Source organism: Castor canadensis, chromosome 13 (genome assembly GCF_047511655.1).
Source record: "Castor canadensis chromosome 13, mCasCan1.hap1v2, whole genome shotgun sequence".
NCBI lineage: Eukaryota > Metazoa > Chordata > Mammalia > Rodentia > Castoridae > Castor > Castor canadensis.
This window is the reverse complement of record NC_133398.1, coordinates 2,561,869-2,589,754: the sequence shown is the minus strand read 5'-3', so window position 1 is coordinate 2,589,754 and position 27,886 is coordinate 2,561,869. Positions and strand designations below refer to the sequence as shown.

Here is a 27,886-nt window from a genome sequence, read left to right as displayed (position 1 = left end):
AGGGTGATTATTTTTGCTCTAGCCCCGAAGCCCACTGTCCTGCCTTCCCCTTCCCGCCACCGTGGGTCTGCAGGCTCGTCTGTGAGTCAGCTGTCTGAGAGGGTCAACTGGTGAAAGGAAAGGTTTTCTTGGCTCATGGAAATTCTAGTCGATAATCTACTGGCCTTGCTGCTTTGGGCCATTGGTGGAATAGCAATCATTGCAGAAGAACATGGCACAGCACAGCCAGCGAACAAGGAGAGAGAGACAGAGAGCGGGTCTCTCAGTCCCCTCCGAGGGCATGCCCCCACCTTTTAAAGGTTCCATATTTCCCAGTAGTGACAAGTTGAGGATCAGTCCTTGGGCTTTGGAGAACATTCACCTTCCAAACCATAGCACGCATCCAGTGACTCAATGCGAAAGAACCATTTACCAAAACAAAAAGTCTTGGAAGAGACCGTGCTGTCAATTTCAGGCTTAGTTGGGTATTGCTCACCAGAAACGGGATGCATTAACAAAAGCATGACATCAGCAGAAGGGAGGGCACTGCCACATTTCTCTGCCCAGGTCCCATCACATCTGTTCCTTGGGTTCTGTCTGAATTTTGCACTTTACAGCAACCAAAGCAGGAACACTGCCTGGGAACTGAAAACGAATGACAAGAAAGAGCTGGGGATGACATTTTGAGAATTGATTGTAGATAGAGTAATGAGTCAAACACAAGGCCATCAGAGGGCAGGAGCTGTGTGCTGGGAGGCAATTGGTACTCAGAGGACCACGGCTGCTCTGGACTCCATCCACCCCCGTGAGCTGCTGTCCCTGGACCTTCAGCCCTCTGCAACCTCAGGCCTCCTCCTTCTCCCGGCAGCCTTTGATCAGAGTTAGTGGGTGACAGATGGTCCCTGCAGGCCTGGGATTCCCCTAGGCTTGGCACTGATCACCCCAGTTCCTGAGAAACCCCTTGGGCCTGGGTTAACCAGAGGAACAGAAGCAATGGGAGAAGCGGCTGCTGACGCTATAGAGGGACAGCCTACATGGCTGAGAAGTCCAGGACTGTCCACAGCAGCAGGAAGCATGGAGGTGTCAGGTTGGAAGTCCTCAGAACCTGGGAGCTGGTGGTGTGGCCTGCAGTCCACGGCTGGAGGCCTGACATCCCGAGGGCCATGGTGGAGGATCTGGAGTGCAGAGGCAGGAGCTGCTGTCCAAGGGTGGAAGAAGGCGTGTCTCACCAGCCTGGAAGACCGGCAGGCACATGCGCCCTTGGGCTTGTCTCTCTGGGCTCTCACCGTTGGAAGGAGTGAGGGCCATTGTCACTCAGTTCACCAACATACCCCATCTCCTCTGGAAGCTCCGCACAGACACCAGATGTTCTCCCAGCCCTGGGGGCCCCATCAACCAGTCCAGTTGCACCTAAAAGTAACCATTACAGTTGGTCACCCCAGGAGGAATGTCCATGGCCCCAGTCATGGCAACAGGGACAACAACCCCAAAACGTGTTATCTCCCATCCTCAAAGTCAGCAAAGTGCCAGGCTTCAGGAGATCCAACAGGCTGTCACCACCTCCTCTTTTCTTCACAAGAACGGCACACATTACTTAGTTAACAGAGAAAGATGGGGTGGGGGGAGGCAAGGGGAGGGAATCCCAGCAGCGGGGGCTGCTACTCCACCAGGAGAGTAAAATGCAGACAAGGAAGTCTCCAAGCAGGGCTGGGACCTGTCCTGGCTCAATCTTCCAGTCTTAGCCTGAGTCTCTCCTGAATCCTTCAAGTCACATTCCCTCTTTAGGCGATCGGTGCCATGTTTAAGCGCAAATACAGATAGTTCATGCTTCAGTCTACACCCCGATGGCAAACCCATGGGAAAAAGGACACCTGTACCCCATATGCTCCCATCACACCAGGAGGATTTCTTGTTGACACGGTTGCTGTTATGAAAGTTGTTCCCTGAGGCAGTGAGACAGAGATACTTTGGCTTTTGGTCCCTCCCCTGAGTGTACAAATCTGGGCCACACAATAGAGATTTGGTCTTTCAAATGTTCACAGAGGCTCTGAGGATTGGCCCCCCAAATCTGTTCTGTGTCCCAGTGGAGAACCCTGAGGCCTCCGCCAAGTTCACAGCACTGCTGCTGCCACCCTGGGTTGTATGTTAGGGCAGCTGAAGGCTCTCACACTGACTTGTGCAGAAACTGGTCCCAGGAGAGCAGTAGCTTCTGGTCTTCCACCCTGGCCTCACCCCCAAGGGAGGGCAGGTGGATTTGTGTTTGATAAAAACGTGTGGCTTCCAAGAACTTGGAAGGCAGTCACGGGGAACATCTGTTATAGCCCCAAGGGAAGAGCTTGGAAAACAGAATTTTAATGGTGTGTGTTTATTTTTCTTGGCTGGCTGGATGTTACAAGACAAAGAAGAGCTTAGTGGTTTGCAAGCAGGAATAAAACGGATTGAAGACACCAGGATTCTGAGGTCTTGCAGAGATAGAAAATGCCTGAACATTTCCAGACTCCCAAAGAGTAAGAGATGGGATTTTAAAAGCCTCTGAGCAACAAAGACCGGAGAACATATTTTAGCAGAGTGACTCAGCCTTGTAGTAAAGATCCTTCCTGCCCAAGCCTGAACACTTTCAGGGAGGTGCCATGGGGTGACAGACACAGGGAGGCAGGGGCATGATTTAGTGAAGAAATGCATCAGATTTGAGCAATGTCTCAGGAAGAGACAGCAGGGGGACCGCAGGGCAGCAGAATCTGGTTTCCTGGATCCAGCAGCCCAGGTTGGCTCGCCTGCTCTGCACTGACCCTAATGTTGGCAGAGCGAGTTTGTGCAGGATCCAGCCTGAGCTGTGAGGGTTGTTTGTTAAAACGCTGCTGTACAAAGAGGTGGCCCACATGAAGGCAACCTGAGTCCCTCTTGGGTCTAAAACTCTCTGGGCTTTTTGCCAACACCACCTCCTACTGTGTTCTTAAGCAGCCCTGGAGCTACTCACTTAGTTGTCATTGTCACCGTGACTAGTCAGCCCAAGGCATATGGGTGGGGGTGGCCAATGATCTGATTCCTGGAGATTCAGCGGGGGCTGGGTGCCCACTGCCCACCACGCCATGTGATGAAGTCCCAGTGAGGAAGCAGGCAGCGCCAAGGACCATCTGAAACGCCCATCTGCCCCAAGATGGCAAACGGGGCTCCCAGATCCCCGAGTCCCCAACAGGAGGGATGTCCTAACAGTAAGTGGGTAGAGTAGAAGTTATCACATTATACCCTGGAAAGCGAGGTGCAGCTGCTCCCAGACCCGGTGCCTTGGCCCTACACATGCTCAGACTTGTTTGGAGATCCATAGGCAGAGGCCACCGGCTGCCACCCTGGACAACATGGCCGGGGCAGTGGCTGTGGGCACTGAAGTCTTTCTCCTGACAAGGGTGGCTCCCCGTCTCTGAACAGCTGATCTTGGGTGTGGGCCAAGGTAGCTGCATGGCAGGAAGCCCAAGGCTGCCCACCCAGGGCATCAGAAGGGCCTCGTTAAGCTTGGCGACCAAGACACAGAAGTCAAGGATGGCAAGCAAATATATTTAAAAACAACATGATCCCTGACCAAGGTCCAGTAACAGGCTGCTTGGCTCTGGATGCAGCCTTGGTGTCTGTGCCACTCGTGGGAGCAGCCAATGCCAGGGTCGCATGGAGGGGGCTGCCCAGTGCCCTTAGCTGACAGCTCATCAGGCTCCTCCCTGATCTCGGGGTGCATGGGTGCAAGTTCTCAGTGGCTTCACTGAGAATTATTTGTGCCAGTGTTTCACACTTAGTGTGAGCGTCGCCTTGACAGCCAGAGGGTGGGGCTCTCGTTTGTCCACTCCCTGATCACTCAGAACACACAGCTCTCTGGCACAGACACTCTTGTCTCCAAACCTGACTGCCCACCAGAACCATCTAATACCCAAAAGCTAGAGTCCCAGACCCCTCAGACCAAGGAAATCAGAACCTCAGTGGAAAATGCCCAGAACTTATTTTTGGTTTTGCTTCCTGTGGACTTTGATGATGAGCTGGAGTGGGAACCACATGGAAGTCCAGCAAGTTCAGATACAGGATAACCAGTCCCTTGCCACAAGCCACTTGTCTTCAACTGTCTTCAGAGTATAGGCAAGAAAGATCCAAATCAACAGTGAATGCAAATGCCAGCAGTGGTGACACATGCCTGTAATCCCAGCTGCCCAGAGGAAGGAGGATCTTGAATTCAAGGTCATCCTGGGCTACATAGTCTCTGAAACAAACTACAAAGAAAAGGACCAGGGGTGTGGCTCAAGTGGTAGAGCCCTTGCTAAGCAAGCACCCTGGGTTCAATCTACAGTAATAAAAAGAAGAAACTCAGCAGAAGGGAAGCTGTGTGCAGAAATGTGTGAGCTGCTTGAGTGTTCACTAGTAAGGCAGTGATCGCTTCCTCAAACGAACAGGAAGTGGCTGTTAAAAACTGCTAAGTGTGCAAACTAGTAAAATTAACACATAAAATTGCATACAATAAAAGTTTACATTCAAATTTAACACTTTATATGATTTTACATGCACAAATCAAGTAACATTTACAAAAAATTAAGAATTGTGTTAAAAATGTGAACTTGAGAGAGTGCAATTTTCTGCCTCCAGTAATGATGGCATAAATGGTAGAAAACAAGGACCAAATTCCTTCGGAAACAAATGAACAGCTGGAGAAAGTGCAGTTATTTTTCTCAGGCATCAAGGATGACGAGAGCGGCGAGGACTCATGGACAGGACCCAGCGGGAACAGAACTCCTGCCAGCAGCTGTGACAGCTCTGCTGGAGAAAGGGGCGTCTGGGAGTCTCCACACCTCGGCGGGCTGAAGAGGCTCGGAGTGCAAGTTTAAGACCTGCCACGGAGGTGGATGGACTGTGTAGTGGGCACTTTAGGGCAACAGCGACGTGCATTACATTCCCTGATGACCTGCAAAACCCATGACAGCAGCCACTTTGAAAGAAAACAAAATCTGGAGAAATAACCCATACTGAGAAAGCAGAACAGTGGACTGACCCTAACGGGGCAGAGTCCCTGCTGATGCAACAACAATGTCCACGTTCTCCCAGAAGGGAAAAGGACCCAGAGCCTCCTAGTATAGTGCTCAGAGAGTCCAGGATGTCACCCAAACCGTACAAAAGATGCGAAGAACCAAGAAAACATAAACGACCCTGAAGAGAGAGGCAACCAACTCATGTAAACCCTGCCAGGGTTACAAGTATCAAAGACTGTAAGGCAGACACTGTCACCATGCTTCAAGAAGGAACACCAAATACTCTTGAAATAAAGAGGGACATTCTCGCCAAAGACCTAGGAGCCAAACAGTTACGAAGACAGAACTGAGCCTAAATGGAGGCTTGACAAGGCTCTACAAGCATCTTTGCATAGCACCAATACTGGTTAAGTTTTGCCACAGGTCAGTTGGTTTCAGAAATAATACCTACCTGCTTCTATGTTCGGTAAAGTTGGATTTTTATTTTTAAAAACCCTAGGAGCTATAAAATGCAAACAAAGGGAAATTTTAGAACTGAAAAAAATGCAATAGAAATAAAATTTCCCCACAGAGGGAAATAACAAAGCCATGTGTCGTTTAGAAGGGCAACCTGACGTTCTGCTATCTCTTTGGTGGACACTGTAGAGTCTGGAAATACTGACCACCAAATTTAAAACGCCAGCACCGTAGGTGTGGCTCCGGGGGCACTTGCCTAGCATGTGTAGTCCTTGGCGTTGCAAAAGCAATTACTAAAATTCAGAATGAAGTGCTAAAAGAAAATGACTCCCAATGAGACTTCTACAACAAATGAAAACACTGTGAAAATGAGGTTAAAATAGACACTTTTCAGACAGCGGGAATAAAGAGCAACATAAACGTGAATGCTGACTGCACAAGGCAGTCACAATCGCCATGGCTCATGAGGTTTTAAATAAATGTGTCATTAGAAAGCAGGACAGCAGTGACAGGAAGGCAGGAGGGGTTAAAGGTATTTGAAGGCCATCCATGGTAAGGTGGAAAGAATAATTTTTATCAAACCGTAAAAGAATAGGAAAGGAATAGACAAATCATGAGTTAACAGTATAAAATGGAACAATAAAAATATTCTACTCAGACATGGGTGCCTGTGTAATCCTTGCTACCTAGGAGGTTGGGATCAGGAGGATCACAGCTGGAGGCCAGCCGGAGGGGTGCAGGGGGAGTTCATGAGACCCCATCTTAACCAATAAGTGGGGATAGTTGCACATGCTTGTCATCCCAAGCTATGTGGGAGGCTGAGATTGGGAGGATTGAGGTTCCAGGTCAGCCTGGGCAAAAAGTGAGACCCTATCTCCAAAATAACCAGCAATAGGTTGCCTGTCCTAACAAGCACAAAGTCCTGAATTCAAATCCCAGTACTGCCCCCCCAAAAAAACTCATTAAAAAGGAGCTGAAAATACAGAAAAGGGAGCAGGAATGCCCTGTGTGAGTACTCATTGACCCCAAAGACTTTCTGGATGGGGCTGAGCCTGAATCCTGCTCAGGAGGGCCCATGGCTGACCAGAGAGTAAAAACACTCATGTCTTTGCATTCCTTTTACTTTCTCCCCTGACCTGGCAATGCCAAGCAGCTGACAGTCACCGAGATCTGCCCGTGTGTGTTCTGGAACTGCTGTGTAAAATTAGCACCAATTTCCGAAAGCTATAAATTCAAGTGTGTAGCTCCCTCAACCTTGTTAAGTTCGACTTTCAGATCTCACTTTTCTATTTATGTGGCCTGTGAACCATGAGAGTCACCTTGTAAGGGATTTTGAATGCTGCAAGTTTAGTTCGTTAAGGACTGCCGAACAATTTACACTGCAATAATAAGGATAATATATTCAAATTCTTCGTAGACACTTCAGTTTCTAATGAATAATACCCTCTTAGTACCAATTAACTGTCAGAAGTCTGGCAATTTTACCCATTCCAAACTGAATATAAATGCACTAGGATTTCCAAGTAACAGCATCAAGTCAGGTCATTTTACACTTTCCTGGATTTATGAGACTTGCAATAGGCCAAGTTCTTCAAACTTTGTAAGACTATGAAATATCAAATCTGTCCAGATTCAATGCTGCTGGGACCCCAAAGGTGCCTCCTGGTCCCTTCCCAGTCACCTTGTCCAAACTCAAATGCAATCCCTTTCTTCTATTTACTATAGATATTTACCACCTAAGTATGCATCCAAAATATGATTTGTTATCTTTGCTTTTGAAAAAAAAAAAAACCCTTTAAGACAGAGTCAGTCATCCAACTCTCTCAAATGGCTTCCTCTGCTACTGTGTTCATGATCCCTCCCCGCTAGGTGCAGGAGTTTGGGTTCTTTCTAGTTTGGGCTCCTGTGCAGAATGACCACTGCTGGCTGTGTCTCCTGGAGCCCACGCCAGTGCTTGTGTCTGGTGGGTGTGAGATTGGGAGTCTTCTGCCCTCTCCGAGCATGCCTGCCTGCTGCCCAGATGGGCTTTGGTCATTCGTCTTGCTTCTAGAGCACGGCCCTCTGGTCCCCTGCTCTTGCTGTTGTCACTTCGGGTTTCTCATGAGCGTGTAGCAATGCCTGGTTCTGGTCATCGTTTGCATTTCTCTGATAAGTAGCCAGGTGGGAGCTCTTTTGATCAATATGCTAGCCGTTTGTATAAACATATTGGAACCCTTTTATATGTAAAAATGTATTGGACCTTTGAATTGTATTGGGCATCATTTCTGTGAGTGGTCTGTTCAAATTGCCTGTTTCTTTTTCTGTTCTGGGGATCAAACCCAGGGCCTTATGCATGCTGGGCCTTTGCTGAACTGCATCCACCCCTCCCCCACCCTCACCCCAAGGACCCATGTTTTTACTAAGCTGGTATTCTTTGCAGGCATTCTTTCAGACATGAACCTGTGCTTTTTTTTTTTCTTTAAATAGGTTAGGTAGGCAAGGTAACGTGCCGCCTGCCAAACATTTTCTGTCCTGATGCCCACACCTGTGGATGCCTTCCCAGGCAAGAGAGTTCTGTACAACTGCTGCTGCAGCCCTTGAGAGGACACTGGCTTGTCTGGTGGGTCCTATCTCGCCATGTGAGTCAGGAGTGGAGGCCCTCCCCGGGCTGCCATCACAGGTCAGAGTGTGATGCTGCTGGCCTCGAAGGTGGACAGAGGGGTGCCAAGCAGCCGGAGACGGCAGGGAACCGCCTCCCCAGACCTTCCAGAAGAGCCAACTCTGCCACCACCTTGTCTTTAGCCCAGTCAGACCCGAGTGGGACTTCTAACCTACAGAACTGAGGTGTTAAGTTCTGTTGCTTGAAGCCACCAAGCATGGGGCGATTGGCTGTGGCAGCGGGCAGAGGCATAAGACTAAACATTGTGTGTCACGGAGGGATTCTGTCCCTCCCCTAGAACATCCCTTTTCTTCCTCTTGGATAAGCCAAGTTCTTGATTTGAATGGGTCACACCTGTTTCTCTGCTTTGTCTCTTGGGTCCTACTGGAGAACTCGCTCCCTGGCCCGTGTCCCTGGGAGGCATTTAGGCCTGTGGGACACTGAGGCGTGTGCTGGGAGAGGCAGGCCACACAGACTTTGGCTGGCCACCTCCCTGGGATTGGGTTTTTCTGTGCCTGTGCTTCTCGAGTAACATCTGGCCCCAAACAGCAAGTCTTCCATGGTAGAGAACAAAAGACTCCTACTTAGAACCCCCTTTTTAAGAGTTTGCCGGGTCCACCCAATGTGACCTTTTTAAGGATGTGTGAAGTGCCGTGAGCCCTGAAGAGACATGACTGGGAGGTGGAAAGTCCAGGAGAGTGTGCTGGGCACCGTGATTTCTCTAAGTGGGTTTTCTGACTCTTTCTGACTACCAAGTTCACAGGGAACACCTGCCATGTGGCACGGACATGGGGGAAGCAGTCAAAACACTGGTGTTCAAGAAGCAGAGTGAAACTGGAACAGTTTGTCTGTCAGAGAGCAAACTTTTTGGGAAACACAATTTCCCCTCCCATGACATTGTGGACAAGTGGGTAGAGCGGCCTTGACGTTGCAAGCTCTATGAGATGTGGGGCAAAGAGGCAGCAGCAGGAGGTGGTGCGTCACTTTCCTTAGCTGAGGACACAGAACAAGGGCTGCAGATGCAGCCATGTTGGAGAGGCAGTCTCTCCCTGCGTGAGAGGGAAGGTGACCCAGTGGGCTACTGGCACTGGGCACTCAGAGATGGGTGGGCTGCGCCTTCATCTCTGACACCTTGTAGCTGTAGTTTTGTCCTTTCCCTGTCTTTGCATAGCTCTCGTGGGGATCCCTGAGGCACAGGCCATTCAGGTTTGATGTGACGACTGGAGTACCGCCAGGCCCCATGGTGCTTTTCTGCACAGTTGGAAGAGCTCCGGTCATTGTCCCGGTCTTTGGTGGAGAAGGACAGTTTGTTGTGGTTTGTCAGAGAGTCACCTGCTCAGAGAATATGTGATTTTGTGGATGCCAGAGGACTGTCACCTCAAGACCGTCACCTGGCCCTGCCTCCTGCTCTGGTCAGCGCCATCCTCGCTTTGAGAATGCATCGGCTGAGGTCCAGGTGGGTGAGCCTCCTGTCCAGGCCTTGGGGAAGAGGAAGCAGTGTCTCTACTTCCTGGGTCAGGCATTCCCAAACATGTTACCTGCAACCCCAGTTCTCCCTATTCCCTTGGGGTCTCCCCAGCACCATCAGGACTTCCCTCCCACAGACTGCCCCTCTCCCTGGGACTTCTCCCTGCTCCCCTGCTTGCAACCCACCCCCCACCATGGTCCCTTGGTAGGTATAGCATGGCCCTATGCAAAGGCCAAGCCCGTCTGTCTTTAGCCAGACTTAAAGCTCTACCCCCCCGCCCCAACCTGCCCCAGGTGGGCAGGTTCACCCCAGAGTTTCAGCTCTCCCCCGGAAGAATGGGGTTGAGGCACCTTGCCCTACATCCTTCTTTGGAAGTCTCAGATGCGATCGTGGGTGTAAAGCAGATGCAGGAGCTTCAGGGCTGTCACCTCAAAGTTCCCCAGGAAGTGGCTTGCCCTGCACATCTATGGGCTTAGCACAGTTAAGTGGACTCCACCCTGAAGTTCCCTGAGGAATTCCCTTGGCACGGCTCTGTAGGACGCCCCCCCTCCGCCGAGAGGCCAGACTCCTTTTGGGTAAGAGTACTGTCATGGTTTGGCTCTAAAGAGTCCTCCCAAAAGGCTCTGTATTGAAGGCTTGGTCCCCTATGCAAGCAGCGTTTGGAGGTGCGGCTTTGGGGAAGTGATTAGGTCAGGGGTCTCTGACCTCATCAATGGATTAATCCATTATTCCACAGTGGGACTGTGGAAGGTGGGGCCTGGTTGCAGGACATGGGTACTGGGGGCGTGCCTTTGCCCTGCCTCACCTCGGCCCACAGCGATGGAACCAGGTAACTCCAGACTGAAGCCACTGAAATCCTGAGCCAAAGTAAACCTTTCCTTCTTTTAAATGGGTTTTCCTCAGATGAAAGTCTGGCTAACACAGTGATCCCAGGGCACTCCTCTGTGGGGTACAGTTGGGGAAGCAGGGCTTTCCATAACTGGAAAGCAGAGATGACTGCTTTCGGCAGTGTTGATGGTCGGTCATCCCAGGTCCCACTCGCCATGAGGTGGACACAGACTTAGGAGACTTTATGTCACATACTCCCCCCCTCCCCCATGCCACATAAAGTCACAGGTATTCCCATTGGCATTTACAGATGGAGAGAAGCTGGGCTCAGAGTGACAGCCCCCAACCCAAGGCCACCAGGGAGACACAGCAAGGTCCTGTCTGCTTGGAAGCCCTCCCTCCACCCCTACCCCCCACAAGGTCCCTCACAGATGCTTACTGGCACTGCCTTCTGTGAAGGCCCCCAGGACAAGCTTGTATTGTCCACCTCTCCCAGCACTCTGAGGGAGCTGTACTTGGCAAAGTCCTGTTTGCCCTCGAAGCCCATGAGGTCCACTCAGAGCTCGCTTGTTCCTGCAGGAGGATGTTGTGAGGCTCAGCCTTTGAGGTCTGTCTGCCACCAGACATGATAGGTGAGGATGAGAAAATGTGAGAGAGACGAGTGTCTGCTGGACATGTGCGAAGTCTGTTCCAGGACTGTGTTAAGGCACTGCTATGGGATCCCTTGATGGGATGATAGGAAGTGTGAATTCTCCCACACAGGGCTGCACATCATTTCCGCGGCAGTGTGAGAAGTTGTGGTGTGGTGTGGTGGGGTGCAAAAATGGGAGTCATCACACTAGTGGGGAGCAGGTGAGAGAAAAAGACGGGCCATCTTTCAGTTGACCACGAGGCCACTGTGCAAGAGCGCAGGGGGAGGAGGAATGGAGAGCACCACGTAGGAGCTGGAGGAAGCAGGGGGCATTGTAGGACCAAGAAACCAGCATTCTCAGGTGGACTGACACCTGGAGACATGAAGGGATCTTGCCAGTTCCTGGGTCCCTCTTAACTCAGTTCCTGAGATGCCAGTGGCCACAACTGGACAGGTCCCCCACCCTGCCCTGGTGTTTCCATGTTCTCAGATTCTGTCATTCTGGAGACCACAGCAGGGATTATGTGCCCTGGGGTGGCATGGACATGTCCTGCCTATGCTCAGACTCTAACCAACAGGGGCTCCTCTGCACTATCAGCCCAGGTTTAAGGGACCCACTGCCACCCATGCCTGGCACGGCCTACCCTGGGCGGTCAGGGCATGGATGTTGTCATTCTCCAGCCAGAACTCGCCCAGCTGGCTGCCAAAGCCTTGCTTGTAGGCAGCCCAGTCATGACAGATGTCCACAAAGCCGTCCACCCTCCGTTGGAAGACCTGTGGAGAAGTGAGGGAACTCAAGACGGGAGGCTGGACTGACAGCCTGCAGTAAAGGAACCCAGCCCCACATGGGAGCAGGAACTGGTAATTCACTGAGCACCAGAGTTGTGCCACGAGTGTGCCATGTGGTCTCATCACAGAGTCACACGATGGAGGAGGAAGTGGACCTCAGAAAAGAAAGGCAACAAAACCAAAGCCACACAGCAGGAGAGCAGCAGGCTTTTACCCAGGGTCATCTCTGATTCTCCGTCCTCAGCAACGGAAGATTCAGTCTGAGGTGGGGAGGGGACAGGGAATCAGAGCCTGTTCTCCCGCCATGTGTAGAACCCAGCCTCTACATCCCCAGCCCAACACTCATGGTCCAGCCCCCACCACCTGTGTCCATATGACACAGTACAGTCAGGGGACAGCAGTCAGGCAGGTAGATGGTGTGCCAGCCGGTCAGAACATGGCCCCAGGTGAGCAGCTCCTTGCAGGCCTGAGGTCCTGGGGGTTGAACCAGGTAATGGAGGTGGAACAGTGGCCCTGGGCAGGTGGCGCAGTGGGTACCCAGTAGGGGAGGTGGAGCCAGAGGGCAGAGGAGGACTCCAGGGACCAACTGGGTGGGAAGGTGCTCACCTGTAGCACACGACTGATATGGCCCAGCATCTCCTGTTTGGGGAGAGACAGGGGGTTGGCCATCAATTTGACATTGTTGACCTCAGTCCTGATGCCCCATGTGCAGAAGAGAGAATGGGACAATCCCCCAGTGGTCCTGGGCCAGCCCAACAGTCATCAGCGCCTCTTTCCAGGCTCACCAGAGCTGCCCTCCCTCAGAGAAGCCACCACCTGGCTTCTCCTCTGTGACTGGTGGTGAGCACTGTCCCTCACTGGCCATTTGTTTGGGCCCTCGTATGCCGAAGTGCAAAATCCACCTTCAAGCCCAGTGTCATCAGACTCCACTCTGCTAGGAGTCCTTTTGGAGGCTGAATGGGTGTGAGGAGGTCTGGGCAGCATTTGGAACTTGGGTCTGTGCCCGGCCCTACAGTTTTTATTTGTAGACAGACCATTTGAATGTGTCTTAGAGTTTTGTAAATTTTGCTTTTTTCTGGATTTGCAATTTTTAAAAATAAACAAGTATAAATTGGACAAGAATTCAAATAAGCCAAATGTTCACATTTACACAGTAAAGTCATCTTGGCCATCACCTGGGTGGACAGCTGGCAGGTCTGAGCTTTTAGGGACTGTGGCGTCTGGGTCCCTGTGCCTCCCCTACCTGCTCCTGGACAACAGGAGCCCAGGCTGAGGACTCCTCCCAGGGTGGCAGGGCATGGCCAAGGCCCTGGAGGCCCTCCTTGCACAGAGCTGCAGACACACCCAGGATGCAGACAACTCACCTTTCTCTCCATGTGCTCCCTTTACTCCTGGGTCTCCTGGAGGGAGCAAAGAGCAGCATGCTGACTCCAGAGAGTCTGGTTAACCAAAAGACCCACCTCCTCTGGGCAAAGCACTTGAGGTTGGTGCTGCTTGGGGGGCCATAGAGGCAGGCAGCAGCTGGCTAGGACAAAGAAGGTTTCTTGCCCGAGCACTGTCTGCCTACTGACATGGGTTTTAAGGTGCTGCTGGGGAGGGGACACTGAAGCCGGGGATGAAACAGGGTCTCTTTCAGTCTCTGTCTCTTTCCCCCTTTCTAATATCTCCATAGACAGCCTGAGAGGCTTGTATGGTTCCCCTTCATTGTGTCATGTCATTACTTTTGGGCCCATGTGGTCCTGCTTTCCCACAGGCTCCCAGGAAAACTTGTTTTCCTGCAAATTCCAAGTGCACTACACTGAGCAAACTGCCAGGGAAAAATCCCAGGTAGGCATCAAACTCTGAGCCCTCCCCTTCTAGCCCCAGCTACCCTCAGGACTGCTGGTTGGCCTGGCTCAGTCTGCCGGGATGATGGATGGTGGTGACAGAGCCCACACAGACATCGTCACTGACCAGGAGCCTGGGCTTCAAGCAGGGTTTCCTTCTGGTTCCCGTTTGCTCTTTGGTGCAGCCTGGGTTCCACCCTCCATGAAAAAGGCTTGGGATAATATTGGCCTTGCAGTGTGGACTGTCTAGTTAGGGACAGGTCCTGAGACAGGGAACTTGTCCTCAATGAGCCTTGGTCCTACAGGGTCTCTGAGCAGAGAGTCCCATGTGGGAGGACAAGGCTCTGTGTCCTGTCCAAGGCGTCAGATATAGTGGATGCAGTCACATAGTCCTTCATGCAGGTCCTGACCAGAGGAGACTTGGGGAGACACGGGGCTCCCCAGCCTGGTGTTACTAATATCTGCAGGAGCCCCGAGACCACCCAGCTCCTAGGCTCTACCACCACATGGGTCTGAGCTAGGAGCAGTCCCTTCTGTCCCCTATAGGCAGATGTGAGGGTCAGGAGAGATGGTCACCTCCTTGATGCGAGCAGCAGGGATGTCATCTCCTCTCAGCTGTCCCCACAGGGCAACTGGGAACACTGGTTCCTGCTTTGAGGCAGATCAATCATACACAATGGTAGAAACCTGGTTCAAGGAAGTAGAGTCCAAAAGCAAGAGGTCAGCACCCCTTCACCCTCATTGCTGACTACCCCAATCTGGCCCAGGGGAAGAGCCTCTTCCCCAAGGTCCCTCAGCAGGGGACTAGGGACAGAAACCCCACTCCACAATGACTTCATCATGGTGAGACCCACATGGACCTCAAGTCCGGACACGTCCTAGAATTGTGACTTATAGTAACGTCCAAGCTCGTCCTGTCCCCACCCTGGGCACCTCTAAGCATGGGGCTCATCCCAGCAGCTCTGTTGCTGAGCCTCAGGGTACACCTGCCTACACCAGGCCCAGGGGACCCAGACCACCCACATGGGTACCTGCCATGATCTCCCAAGATGGAGAGAGGGTTGGCATAAGCAGTAGAGGTCCTATAAGGGCTCAGATTGAGGCTTAGGTCTCAGGGCAGCTGTGTCCACAAGAGTTGGAGGCTGCCCCACTCTTGCTGGTGCATGAGCTCAGAAAACTGAACCTCTAGAAGAAAGTGGATACCTCGATTTTCAGGTGGGAACATGGAGGGCACAGAATCCAGAAGTCTCGTCAGTGGTTGAGTAGGGCTTGCACTGGATCAAGGACCAGGAAGCAGATCTACAAAGCAGACTCAAGTCCATAAGATGGCTCAGAGAGACTCTTCCTCTGAGGGGATCTCGGAACCCTTTTGAATCTCAAGAGTCAGCTTCAGTCACTGGCCCTAAAAGGGGCCAAGAGTCTGGCTCTTGACCTAAGACGCAGAGTAGTCATTGCCTAACTGGGCATCCAATTTCAAAAGACCACACTCAGCACCCCCACCCCACTGCTGACCACGGAGCACTGCCTACCACTTCCCTTTCTCTCCATTGGCGCCTACCTCTCCCTTGGGCCCCGCAGCTCCCAGCAACCCTGAGCAACCTTACAGAACGGTGAGCTTGTTGGAGGATCCCTCCAGACCCACCACCTTCACCTCTGCAGGGAAACACAAGTGTCCAGTTAGTGCTGCCATCCAGGGCCCAAAGACCCTGCAAAGCCAGACAGGCTGCCCTTCCCAAGGGCATCAGCCAGCCATTTGGGCAGATGGCTGGACCAGAACCACTGGCTCTGCAGAAGTCAGGTCCCCCTAGGGTGGGAACTTGTTCTGTCCTCACCCCTGGGAAGCCAGTCTGGTAGGCGGTGATGCAGGGCAGAGCCCTTCAAAGCCAGCCTGCTCAAGAGGGAGCCCCAGCTCCTCAGCTCTGTGTCCTCAGGGGACACTCAGACTTCTGAGTGGGGATAAGAAGAAGGCTGTGGCAAGGGTTAGTGTATGCAAATTTTCAAAATCTTACTATAATTCTTGGCATTTATAAAGAACTTTGCAAACAGTGGGGACTTTCAATAAATAATATCCATTAGTATTGCTGAAAAACTTAGGGAATCAGGTCACTGTAGCACGTTCTCCCACAGACCCTGGGGATTGACCATGGAATTACTGACTGAGGTGACTCTCCAAGGTTCCCTGGAAGGGGATTGGTGTGTGATCTAAGGACACAGAGCAAGCGACGGCACAAGTGGAACCTAACAGCGATTGTTGGCTCTTAAAATGTCATTCATTTTCCTGATTAGAAAAAATATACTCCCTTCCAGAAGAACGTTTGAAATACACAGAATTGGGTGACACTGTCCCTGGTACAGTCTTTCGCACATTTCCTTCCTATCCTTCCAGCCTCTTCCACAGGAGTAGGCTGTGATGTGCCACCTGTGTTCCCTCCACAGACATGGTACCGCCTGGGGAGGCTACTGGGTCCTTAGGAACAATCTTGCTGTGTGGACAGAGTCACCTGCTCGAGAACTAGCAAGGAGCCTCCCGCCCCTCAAGCCTGGCCCACGTCTACTGATCACAGACCTGCATTTTTGCGAAGCTCCCCGAGTACATGCAGCAACCACCAAATTAGAGAATCCTAAAAGCAGATGAGAGGGTAGGAAAGCCAACGATAGCTTGCTCTGTCTCAGTGCAGAGTCAGGATTGGTCTACGAAACTCCGCAGGACAGACCTCAGGCTTTCGAAGCAGATAGCGCGTGGTAATGTCCACTCTCTTCCCCTTGACTCCAGGCCCGTCACTTAGGTTTTCTGCCCTTCCATTTTGTCTCAGCATAAAGTGGAGCTGTTGACTCTCTGCAAGATGAGTGTCCAGGGACAAAAGTGGTCAATAAGTGGGTAGTAAGCAGCTATTGGAAACCAGAAGAGTCTTTCTCACCTGGATGGTCAGGCCTCTGATGCGTAGGGCAAAGATGAGCAGGACAGTGGGCCTCAGGGCTGTGGTGTCTGCTCAACGCTAGACCTTGTCTTTGGCTTGGCAGAGCCCGGCTCTTAGAATGCAGGGGAAGCCAGCCCTGGCCTTGACCTGCAATTTCTCAGTCACAAGGGGATGCCCACTTCCTACAGGCTGGTTGCAAAATGGGAGGTGTGAAACCATAGCAGAGCATGTGCCCTTCCTTCAGGGGCCCCCTTCCTCTGCAAGGATGTTCTAGGACAAGTACAGAGAGTACTCCAGACCCCTTGGCTGGGAAGGGTCTGCCTTATTAGTGGCTTACGGAAAGTCCAGCCCTCAGCTGTCCCACACTATCCTCAAAGACCTTGATTGGGGTCAGGAAGGCTTTGCTGAGAGTATTGGCCATTCTGTCCCCTTCCTGGAACAACCAGGTTGAGTGGTCTGGCACTCGCTGTAGAAGAGAAGAGGAAATTTTCAGCTCTATTATGTGCCAAGTACTAACATCTTATAAGCACTGGAGTCCTACAGCCAGCACAACCTAGATAGTAGACTCAGTCTGTCTGGCGTCCTGCAGATCGGGGGCTGCTCATTACACAGAGAAGCAAGGGCATCCTTCGTCCCTCTGGATCCTTGAGGCCAAATTCCATACCTTGAGCTATGGGCCACACTGGGCCTGAATGTGCTGTGGGGATTTTGTGAGGGATTCTGAAGATGCACAGGCATGGTCACTAGAAGTCGGGAGTGGCAGGAGAAGGTACCAAGCCAGCAGCTGTGCTTTGCTGTCTCTAGGTTAGTGTGTGAGGAATGGATCCCAACCATGCTGTCCACTCCAGGAGAAGAGGACCAGGGTAGCCTTTAGCAAAGGGGGTGCCAAAGAGGGATTAGGACTTGAGGCTTCTGACCCCCACCCTAACTGACACTGTGTGCACAGTGGGCAAGTCCTAGACTGTGTTCCAGCTGTGTATGGCTTCAGCCTCTAAGGAGGTGAGCAAGCAGGGCTTGTCCTTGCCTCCACTCCTCTGCCTCTCCCAGAGCTGCTGCCTGGTGAGACACGTCTAGATTTAGCAGGGTGACCTCCTCTGTGAGCAAGGAGTGGATCCAGGAGCCATACCAGGTTTAGTTGGGACAGAGAGAGGCAGCAGATCTCTGTCCCTCTGTCCCTGAAGGAGCTCCAGGTATGAAGCACAGTACAATCTGCAATTGTCACCAAGGTTGTTTCAGGTTGTGTCAACAGTGCAGTCGGACACACGAAAAGTCTCGGGGTACAGATCCATGCAATGAAGGACACAGAGCTGTGGTGTACATGTGGATTGAGTGCATGGAGCTGGGTGTGCTGAAGTTTAGGCCCCACTCTGAGGTATTAAGAGGTAGACACTTAATCACTGTGGTGTCAGAGGTGTGGTCTTAGGGCGGAGGTTAGCAATAGATGAGGTCATTAAACTGGAGCCTCCAGGAGTCCTGGTGGCTTTGTAAGAAGAGGGAAGAGACCAGAACACACACACATGCACACACACGCACACGCACACACATTCACACACGCACACTCCCACAGCTCTACTGGCTCTCACCAGGTCTGTGCCACCTCTGCCAGCATCAGCCACCCTCAGACCTTGCAGTTCTAGAACCGTGAGCCCACCTCCTCTGAGGCACTGCAGCAACAGAAAAGGGATGAGCACAGTGAGATTTTGTCACCTGCGAATGAATTAAAATTAGATCCAATAATGTCACCGACTCTGGCAATGGCAGTTGAGGTGTTTGGGGCTGTCCGCCCTAGGAGGACAAACAAAGCATTAAGAAGATGCATGGAAGGCATAGCCGAGCTCTTCAGGGCCTCTTTTGTCACAGGGATTTGCCAACTTTAAAAGCCAGCTGAGAAGCTGAGCCATTATTTTGACAAACTTGCAATACTGAAGGTCAAAGGTCAGGGGCTAGGGCCAGTGGAAGGCCTGGGTTTGGGGTTGATATACAGAAGGACTGTACCCCAGGAGAGTGGCAAGTCAGCAATGACCAGCCCTCGTGCTGCACACCGCTTTGGAGGATCTGCAGCCCTTGGGAAATGTCACAAATTCAAGTCCTCCTAGGCGGCTCCTGCTCTCAGGCTCCCAGCGGAAACCAGCAGACGTCTTCTCTGAGCAAGAATGCAGTGACAGACCTTGCATGGTTTCTGCAAAACTGTTCTCTTTTCAAATTAAATGCTAGAACCGATCGAAGAAGTAGAAAGGCAACACGCTCAATTATCTAAGAAAGAACAGGTAAAAAGCAGGTCTGCAGGCGCCCAGGTCAACTGCAACCTGACCAACGGTGAAAACCAAAAATCCACCTCTGGGGCTGGGAACCATCGAGGAAGCTTGCAACCCCACCCTGGCCAGTGCCGTGTGCACAGTGGGCTAGAAAGTAAGAATGCAGAAGGATTGGGAAGGCAGACTCACGGTTTTTGTCGTTTTCAGACGATACCATTGAGTGTGTAGAAAATTCAAGCAGTTCTAAAGATAAACTATCAGAATGAGCAAATTTAGCAAAAACTAGTTGTGTTTCTAAAAACTAGCCACAAAGAATTCAGGGTTGAAAATTTTATATTTTGCACTAGCCACACTGTAACAGGTACCTCAAAGCTGCTTTTTCTAAAAAACGCTGTCTACTGAGGCCCAGGAATGGACTGACAGCAGGAAACAGGCTTGGCTTCTCTGTCTCCATTTTGTAGCTGGGTCTTTTGCTTTGAGTCTCTCTCTGTTGCAGCCACCTTGGCATCCAGGAAGGACAGGACGATTGCTAACATCTTTCCAATGAGAGAAAGAGGAAAGTCCCCAAAGACAGAACAACAGAGCCTCTCAGGACAGACCACCACCCGCCAGGCAACAGTGACTTGCTTGTCCTGACCAGATTACTCCCCTCCAGTGATGACAGCGATAACTTCTTCAGGCTATCCTTTGACTAGGACTGTTTCATAATTATGAATCCCTTTCCCCTCCTGCCCCAATTCTTCCTCCATTTAAACCTAAAACTCCTGTTTCAACATGGAAGTCAGATGGCGAGTAACCTAACAAAATGCCCATTAGTCTTTTGGGTAGGATGCTGTCAAATAAGAACCAAGAGACCTATGGAAGACCAGGATCTTGGAAGTCTATGTTCATGGATCCCAGCACCAGGACTGTGACAATGTCACCTCCCCTGGGATTGATCTAGACCCTTTCTGCTTTACCAGTTAAGTCCCTACTCTGTGATACTTGGCAAGGTGAATTAAAAATTTATGTAAAAGCCACTCTTGAACAGGAATGAGGAATGCTGACAAAAACTCATTACAAAGGGGCAGTGACTAGGACGATGTGCCAGGGGCTCAGGGACACACAATAAGGCAGTGGTGAGCAAACAGTCCAGAAATGAAGTCAGACGTATTCTAGCTGTCGATTTATGATAGTGGTGGCTCTACGGAGGAGTGGGGAAAGAATGAAATTTCCATAAATTGTTCAAACTGCCCAATATCTGTATAGAAGAACAAGAAGTGAAACTTGGCTTTCATCATACAAAAAAAAAAATCAATCATAAACCCCGATGTGAAAGATAAAACGAGCAGATTAGATCATATTATCAGATATCAAAAAACCTCAGAGGTGTTTAATTCAAGACAGACAATCACTAACTTTAAAGGGAAAATTTAAAGACAGACAAAAAGATTAAGAACATTTGTTTTTCAAAACACCACCAAGAGAGTGAAAGACAAGCCATGGGGACAGAGATTCTTTAACCCATGCAAGTGACAGAGGCTTGTGTTTGAAATAAAGAATTCCTGCCAATCCCTCCTGCAGAAAGTGGGAAGTGAACCCCACAGACACTTGCAAAAGCAGACTCTCCGTGGCTGATTGAAACAGAAAGCACGCATAACTTCACTTGTAATCAGGGAAGAGCAATTAGCATCACACCAGACAGCAGCGTCCACTCACCCGAGGGATGAGAAACTTCAAACCAGCACACTATACAGGTTTTGGTGAGGATGCGTGAGAAACTGGGCTCCCACGCATTCCCACCAAGTACATCTCTGACCAGAAATGGGCAGCCTGTTCCGCTCCACAGGTGTAGATCAGACACAAGCCAGCCCACACTGGGAACACCCCAATGTCCGTCCGCTGCAGTACAGCCTGTCTCCTGAGGAGATCTCATGCCGGGAGGCCTATGCAGCACTGAAGAGAAGTTCCCATTTGTGCTGAATTCACAAACAGCACTGAGTGAAAGGAGCCGGCATTACAGACTTGGTGCTTAATCGCATTTGTACAGGTTGCGAACTTGGCAAGGCTAAGCAGCAGGGGTAAAGGCGGATATGCAGTGGTAAAATGGCGAGAAAAGCAAACCTCCTGCCTCCCAGTGGAGCAGGAGCCTCGGTTTTGCAAGGGGCCCTGGGGACTGGCAGGGCTGCTGATCGCCTGGGTGTTGCATTTCAGTTTCATGCAGGGTGGCAAGTGGTGTTCTATTCCACCTGAACATACAGGCCCCTCAGTCATCCTTTACTGCCACAGTTACAAGATGCAGGTCAGCTGTCTCCAGGAAGCCTGGGACGTGTGAGGGCCCTGGGCTCCCTTCCCTTCCCCTGCCCTCACTTCAGGAGCCTGACTGTGACCACTGCACGTGCCGGATCTGAAGCCTGAAATGGACTTTCCAAGGGTCAGGCAGGACCAGCCCATGAGGGGCTGCTAGACAGAGGGAGGGTCCTTCTGCCTGGACCCTGCCCACTCATGCAGGGCCACCATTCCCTCGGTTGGCAGGACGGAGGCCTCACACTGTAAAATGTGATGGTTTATTATTTTAATAGGGCCCCGCTGCAATATAAAATGGCCAGGAGCCTGGCTGCCCTAGTCCTCGGGAAGGGTGCTTCTGGTCAGATGGAAGAGGGTTGGAGGCGGCTGTGAGAGGCCCTTGCTGCACCCCTCCTCCTAGGACACAACCAGGGCAGTCGGTGGGAAAAGTCCCATTCTCCTAGAACTGCTCATCTTGGGCCTGAGTTCTGGGATGCTTCACCTCAAAGGCAGGCCATGCAGTGCCCCTTGCTTTCCTCTGGACTTGGGTGTGTCCCTCAGACTGGGCTGTTCCCTGTCCTCTGCTGCGCCCCACCCTCTCTCTCTGCTCACCAGGTCTGGAGGGCCATGGGAGAAGAAGCACTCCTGCTTCGACCTGGCTAAGGTCGTGCACACAGTGCATGGCGGAGCCCCCGGGGACCTCTGCTTAGCTCTGAGGACAGTCTGCATGTGGCATTTCTACAGGGAAAACGGTGCCTGCCAAGCAAGACCAGAGCCCAGGAAAGAGACCAAGAGTCCCCTGTCCACCTATTTTCAGACATTTGTTATTTGGAGGGAAGGGGAATCAGGCTTGCATTGAATGATGTCAGATGTGTCCACACCCATGGGGTCTGCTCTCCCCAGCCTCAAGTCACTTCCCCACCCATCCTGTTTGTGGGTTTAACTGGTCCTCCTCCAACCATGAGTTCAAACGCAGCCCATGTCTTCATTCTCTCCTGCCAGAAGGCGTCTGCTGTGTGCTGGCGTGCTGGCTCTGGGACAGGGCGTCAAAGACCCTTAGCATCACACCTCTGGTAGAGGACCCTTTGGCTCACAGAGTTGCTGAAGCCTGACCCCCACCCCCATTCTTTGTGGTTGTTCTGCCTACCCCAGTTTCATCTACTTTGTCTCCAGAGGCAAAGAGGAGCTGTGGGAGTGCCCAGAGGGTGGGGCATGAGACAGGCAGCCCTTGTGAAAATCACCCAGCTCCCCCACTCCCAGGTGTAGACAGGCAAGGCCATACAACCATGTTCCTCATGCTCACAGCAGCATGGATTCCTAAGAGCCCAAAGAACCAGCACCAGTGGCTCACGCCTGTAATAATAGCTACTAAGGAAGCAGAGATCAGGAGGATCACGGTTTGAAGCCAGAGCAGGCAAATAGTTTATGAGACCCTATCTGGAAAAAGAAATCACCAAAAAAGGGCTGGTGGAGTGGCTCAAGGTGAAGGCCTTGAGTTCAAATCCCAGTACTGCAAAAGAAAAGAGCCCAAAGAGGGAAGCAACCTACATGTGGGTCCCCAGGTGAATGGGTAAACAAAATGTGGCCATGACACAAAGGAATATTATCAGGTATAAAAAGTGACAAAGTTCTGACCCGTGCTACGATACTGATGAACCTCCAAAACACGCTCAATGAGAGAAGCCAGACCACAGCTCTACGATCTCATTTATACAAAATCTCTAGCAAAGACCAACTCCTAGAGAGGGAAAGTCGACCAGGGGTTGCCAGAGCCAGTGGTGGTCTGGGAGCAGGGGGACAGGGAAGTGACAGAGTTAGGGTATGAGTTTTACGTACTGATGGATGCACAAGTCTGTGAGTATACTAAAAAACCACTGAATTTCTCACAATTCAAATGGGTGAATTCTATGGTATATGAATTATGTCTTGACAAAGCTGTTAGAAAAACACAAGGCTGGGAAAAGAGTTGTGGGTAGGCCCCCCTGACACCCAGGAAGCCAGCCCAGGGATCCTTAGACACTAAAAACCTTGAAGAGGGGACATGGTTCTCTTGTCCAGTGTTATGGGGTGGGAGAGTCCCTGCAGGAGCCTTTTCCTCCTCTCCTCCCTCCTTTCATTCCCTCCTCTCTCTCCCCTTTCCTGCCTCCTGCTCTTTCACCCCTTACTGGCCCCCACTGGCTTTTAGAAAGTCCCCTCCAGGGACTTTGGAGGAGGTTTAGAAGGAGAGGGAGGACATCAGGCAGTGCCAGCCGCAGAGAAGAAAAACTCACACTTAGAACCATCCAGAGGTCAGCTGGGGCCACGAGTCACTTGCTCCTGAGGCTCCAATAGGAAGCATTCCTCACTTGCAGCCCCTTTTAATCTCCCAGAGATGATAAGGTGGGCACAGAGTTCCTGTCAGGCACTGAGGACAGATGACCAGTGCTGGCAGCCTAACAGTTTGTGTCAGAGCAAATTGGAATTTATATCTCAGGAGGCAGGTGAACCCCTCCGAATGCTCCAGCATCCCCAGAATGGGGTGAGTTTGCCCTGGGCTGCTCGCTGGAGAGATAAAGACAGCCAGCGTGCACCACGAGGAACCCTGCCTGCCCGAGTCCTATTTTTAATATCTTAATTGAGTTGATAAGCTCCAGGACACTGTGGAGAAAACAAATCTTGTGATGTCCTCGTCCAGGCCTGCACAAGACAAAGGTCATTTTCACCTTCTGGAAGCTCAGGCAAAACAAATCAGGGAAGTAGGGACTTTTTCCCCCTGTGGGGTTTTGTTTTGTCTTTGTGATTATTCTAGCTAGTCTCTGTGTATAGTTTGAAAGCTTGTGAACCGATGAGAAAAAAATCCAGCAGCACATTCCTACCTAGGTTAAACGAGTGGCTCTTAAAATCCCAAATCCTTCGACGGCCTTTTGTTCCCAGGGACCAGGACACAATCTGTTTTGCTCTTGATTTAAACATGCTGACAAGCTGCTGCCGGCCCGCCTGGACGGTGGCAGGAGAGGATTGGGGCTGTCATATATAATGAATGCATGAACAAGAGTGGGAGCCTTGCCCAAGCGCTGTTCCACAGTCACTGTGCAAACATATTTACTCTGTAATAAAAGAATGGGATGAGACTGCGCAGGACATTTGTTCATCAAAGTGGATTTAATTTTTAAACTTGCATTAGGACCAGATTAACCTTGCTGAGGGACACCTTGATGTGGGTAGAATGTATTACACACCGGATGGAACTCAACATTTACTGCGCATCGATGCCTTCTCCTCCAGCGCCCTCCTCCCTGCACAGTCACCTCTGTGTTGCAGGCTCTTTCCCCATGGAACAGAACACAGGCCATGACTTAGGCTGGACCTTTGAACTCTTCCATCCTCCTAGTGTCTCTAACCCTAGTCATTCTGGTGGATGGATGGGTCAGGGAACCCCTAGAAGCACAGTCCCTGCCAGGGCTCTTTGCCTCTACAGAGGAGACCAGGTGAGCTGGTCATGGTCCCGGCTACATCACCTCCTTCCTAGTCTGTGACTTGGAGGCACTCAAGGTGAAGAATTCCAGGGAAGGCTCTGATTGGCTGGTCACCAGTCAATCATCATGGCTCAGGGAAATGGGATGGAGCTTTGGGGGTGGAGGGGAGACAATGACTGGGCTCAGGCAGGCTGACCAGCTTGTCTATTTTGCCTCTGATGATCCTGACTGTTGAAGTATATCCTGGGAAACCTGTCAGTCCTAAGCAAACTGGAACGGTTGGTCACTCTAAGCTCAAGAATTCATCTAGAAATTTTCAAATGTGATTAGAGGGTTGGGCAAGCAGGTTATAGCCTATTTCTCAAGCACTTTATTTTCGAGATTTCCCCACAAACTGCAGTGACAGACATTTCAAAAGGAATAGCAAATAAGAACTGAAACAAGGTCACAGTGTCCTGCAGCTTTCCTCAGCAAAACACAAATCTGAACTTCATCTCAGTTTAGCTAAAATCACCTCCTGCCACACCCTAGCCCCACGTGGGAGATAGTTTCTTCTTCTTCTCCTTTTTTTCTTTTTTTGCAGTACTGGGGCTTGAACTCAGAGCCTACACCTTAAGCCACTCCGCCAGCCCTTTTTGTGTTAGGTTTTTTTGAGATAGGGTCTCACAAACTATTTGCCTAGGCTGGCTTCAAACTGTGATCCTCCTGATCTCTGCCTCCTGAGTAGCTAGGATTACAGGTGTGAGCTACCAGCACCCAGCCAGGATCTTCTTTTTAAGCATTGCACACCAGGTGTGCCTAGTGACATTTGGGAAAACACATACCATGGGATCAGCTGACGCAGTCTCTGCACTCCTGGGAGTCCTGAGAAAAGCCCAAGAAGCAACCATGCACAGCTCTGGTGCCCGATGGAGACCAGCACGGATACTCTTTCAGTCCTTTTCCCTCTAAACAGGAGCAGAGGCCAGAGCAGCCCCTGAATTGCCCCATGACCAGCACAGAGGACAGAGAATGTCTGGCCCCTGGAGAGTGCTAATGGCAGGAAAGGCCCTAAGGGCTGCCTCCACCCAGTCTTGGGCCCATAGTGGGGCCTGGGTTACCTGGGCTTGGTGGCTGCTGAGTGGATGGCCTATAGCAGGTGGCCCTGTGCAGGTATAGGTTCAAATCATCTTTGACATAGGGCGTCCTCGGTGACATAACAAGAGTAGACAACAATCACTGAGGACTGGGGGACGGTGCTAATAACCAAGTGGCCTTCTTTGTCCTCTTCTTGGAGACAGGGTTCCTTCACTCATTTGTATTTGAGGACACTGAGGGCCCTGGAGGAGGTCACATAGGTAACATGGTGAGCCCTAGTTGCATATGGAGCTGCAACCTTGCAGGGAAGAAGAGGCTTCCCTATGGGGACACAGCCCCCGCCCCCCTCAAGGTCACACCTGCCAGCATCCTCACGGGATTCTTCCTGTGTGGGTCTCATTGTGCAAATTAGTCCTGCTTCCACCAATGAAATCCCTCCGGTTCAGCTCAGCTAAGAGGATTTGAAAGGTTGCCTGATTCAAATACTTCACACTGTCTCAAAGCACAAACTTTCGGGGAGCATCTTGCCTTTTTCTTTCCTTTTGAACACACATCAGCTACCACCTGGCTAATTAAATCAGGGAGATGACCCATTAAATCGAGATGTTTTCCCATCCCTGGCTGACAAGCCAACCCCTTTCCCCTTTGTCTCCTCCGCACAAGCCCTAAAGAGTGGAGGAGAGCAGTCTGCAGGATACATGTGGAATTCTGCAATGTGGGCTGGTTTTGTTTCTAAATCAGAGCTCAGGTCCAACTTCAGCAGAGGGGATGTCCAAAGAGCCACTGAGAGATTCAGGTTGGGCTGGTGGCAGTGATCCTGACTGCCCTCCAAGATTTCCCCTCTGGCTGTCTTAGGACAGACTGCCATCCCAGGAGAATGGACAGCACTGAGCATCTGCCCTGGAGTTGACAACAATGGATGTGGTTGGAGCAGGAATAGGACAGAGAATGGCTGAGGTTCCCACTGGGTCAGGGGAAGCTCAACACATTCTTGCCCTGCTCTGTGGCCACAAATTTATCCTCAGGCCTAACCAGGTCAGAGTTTTCTGCATGTCAAACCCTGCCTGGGATGGATGGATAGGTGGATGATGAAGACTGGTCTCAAAAGGTCCTTGTAGCCTTAAAGCTGACTCAGAGGACTTGATTGAAGCTGAAGTTCTCTCTCTCAAGTGACGACTAAGCCCTGCTTACATTCCATCACTAGCACTGGGAGACAACAGTGACTCTGACAGGACAGTTACCTTCAAGATGCTCCCGTGCTGTGGGGGAAAAGAAGAGTAAACATCAGAGCCAGTTCAGTGAGTTCCTTCCCAGAAGCCCATGGTGCTATGGATAGATGAGAAAGGATATGATCAGAATGGGCAGGTGTGGTTTGACATCTGGAAAGAGCCCTGGAAATGAAGGATTCCCATCATCCCACTGAGGCCAAGGCAGATAGGGGTGAGGACATCCTTCCATCTTGCTAAACGGGCTGCACTCAGTGCTTGGGTGCCAGTCAAGGCTGTCCTTGCCACTCAAGCGGAGTGTAGCTCTTACAGTCATGGCTAACAGTGTAGTCTTTCAAGATGGCCCAGAAACAGGGTTATGCTGAGCCCAGTTCCACCCTCTGACAAGGACACATTTGAGCAGGTCCCAGGTACTGCTGCGTGATCTTACCCTAGTAGTTCATCTGTCCTTGCAGCAGCGCAAACCCAGTTCTGCAGACTGAAGAACAAGGTTCAGAGAGGGTGAGCGACTGTCCAGGAGGTAAACAGTAGCAAGTTGCAGGAGATGAGCCCACCTCCCCTCTCCCAGAGCCCTTCCCGTCTCTATGCCGAGAGAAGTTTCAGTCAGATGGCTGTGTTCAGAAGAAGACAGTAAGAAGCATTCTGAGATGTCAGCAGGCGAGGATAGCTTTCCTGGCTTCTCTATGTCACTTTTTCTTTACTTTCTAGATGTTCTGCAGTGGGAGTTTACTCCTTTAATTACCAGGTACAAATCAATACCTGTGAACATCCCCTTACTAGACATCGGGTGACCAGGACACTGTGGAGCAGGTCCTTCCCAGCGTTGACAGGAGCTAAAGAATCTCCACTAACTGAGGTCAGGACCTGCCACAGGTCCCAGAGCCTTCCTAGTCACAGGTAACCCCAGGACACCAGCTTGCATTTCAGTGCACTTGACAGTTTACAAAGGACTCTGACTCATATGTCCTGAGGCCAAACCCCTGGATGAGCAAGAAGGACGCCCAGCGGTCACCGCTGGAAAGTTCAACAGGGTCAGTCCCCTACAGCACTGAGGGGACGGAGGCTAGCAGCGGGC

At 51.2% G+C, this 27,886-nt stretch overlaps 1 pseudogene; it reads right to left on the bottom strand.

Moving 5' to 3' along the window:
* Positions 1-8,985: 8,985 nt before the first annotated feature.
* Positions 8,986-27,886, bottom strand: part of LOC109683346 (ficolin-2-like) — a 28,657-nt pseudogene continuing 9,756 nt past the window's right edge.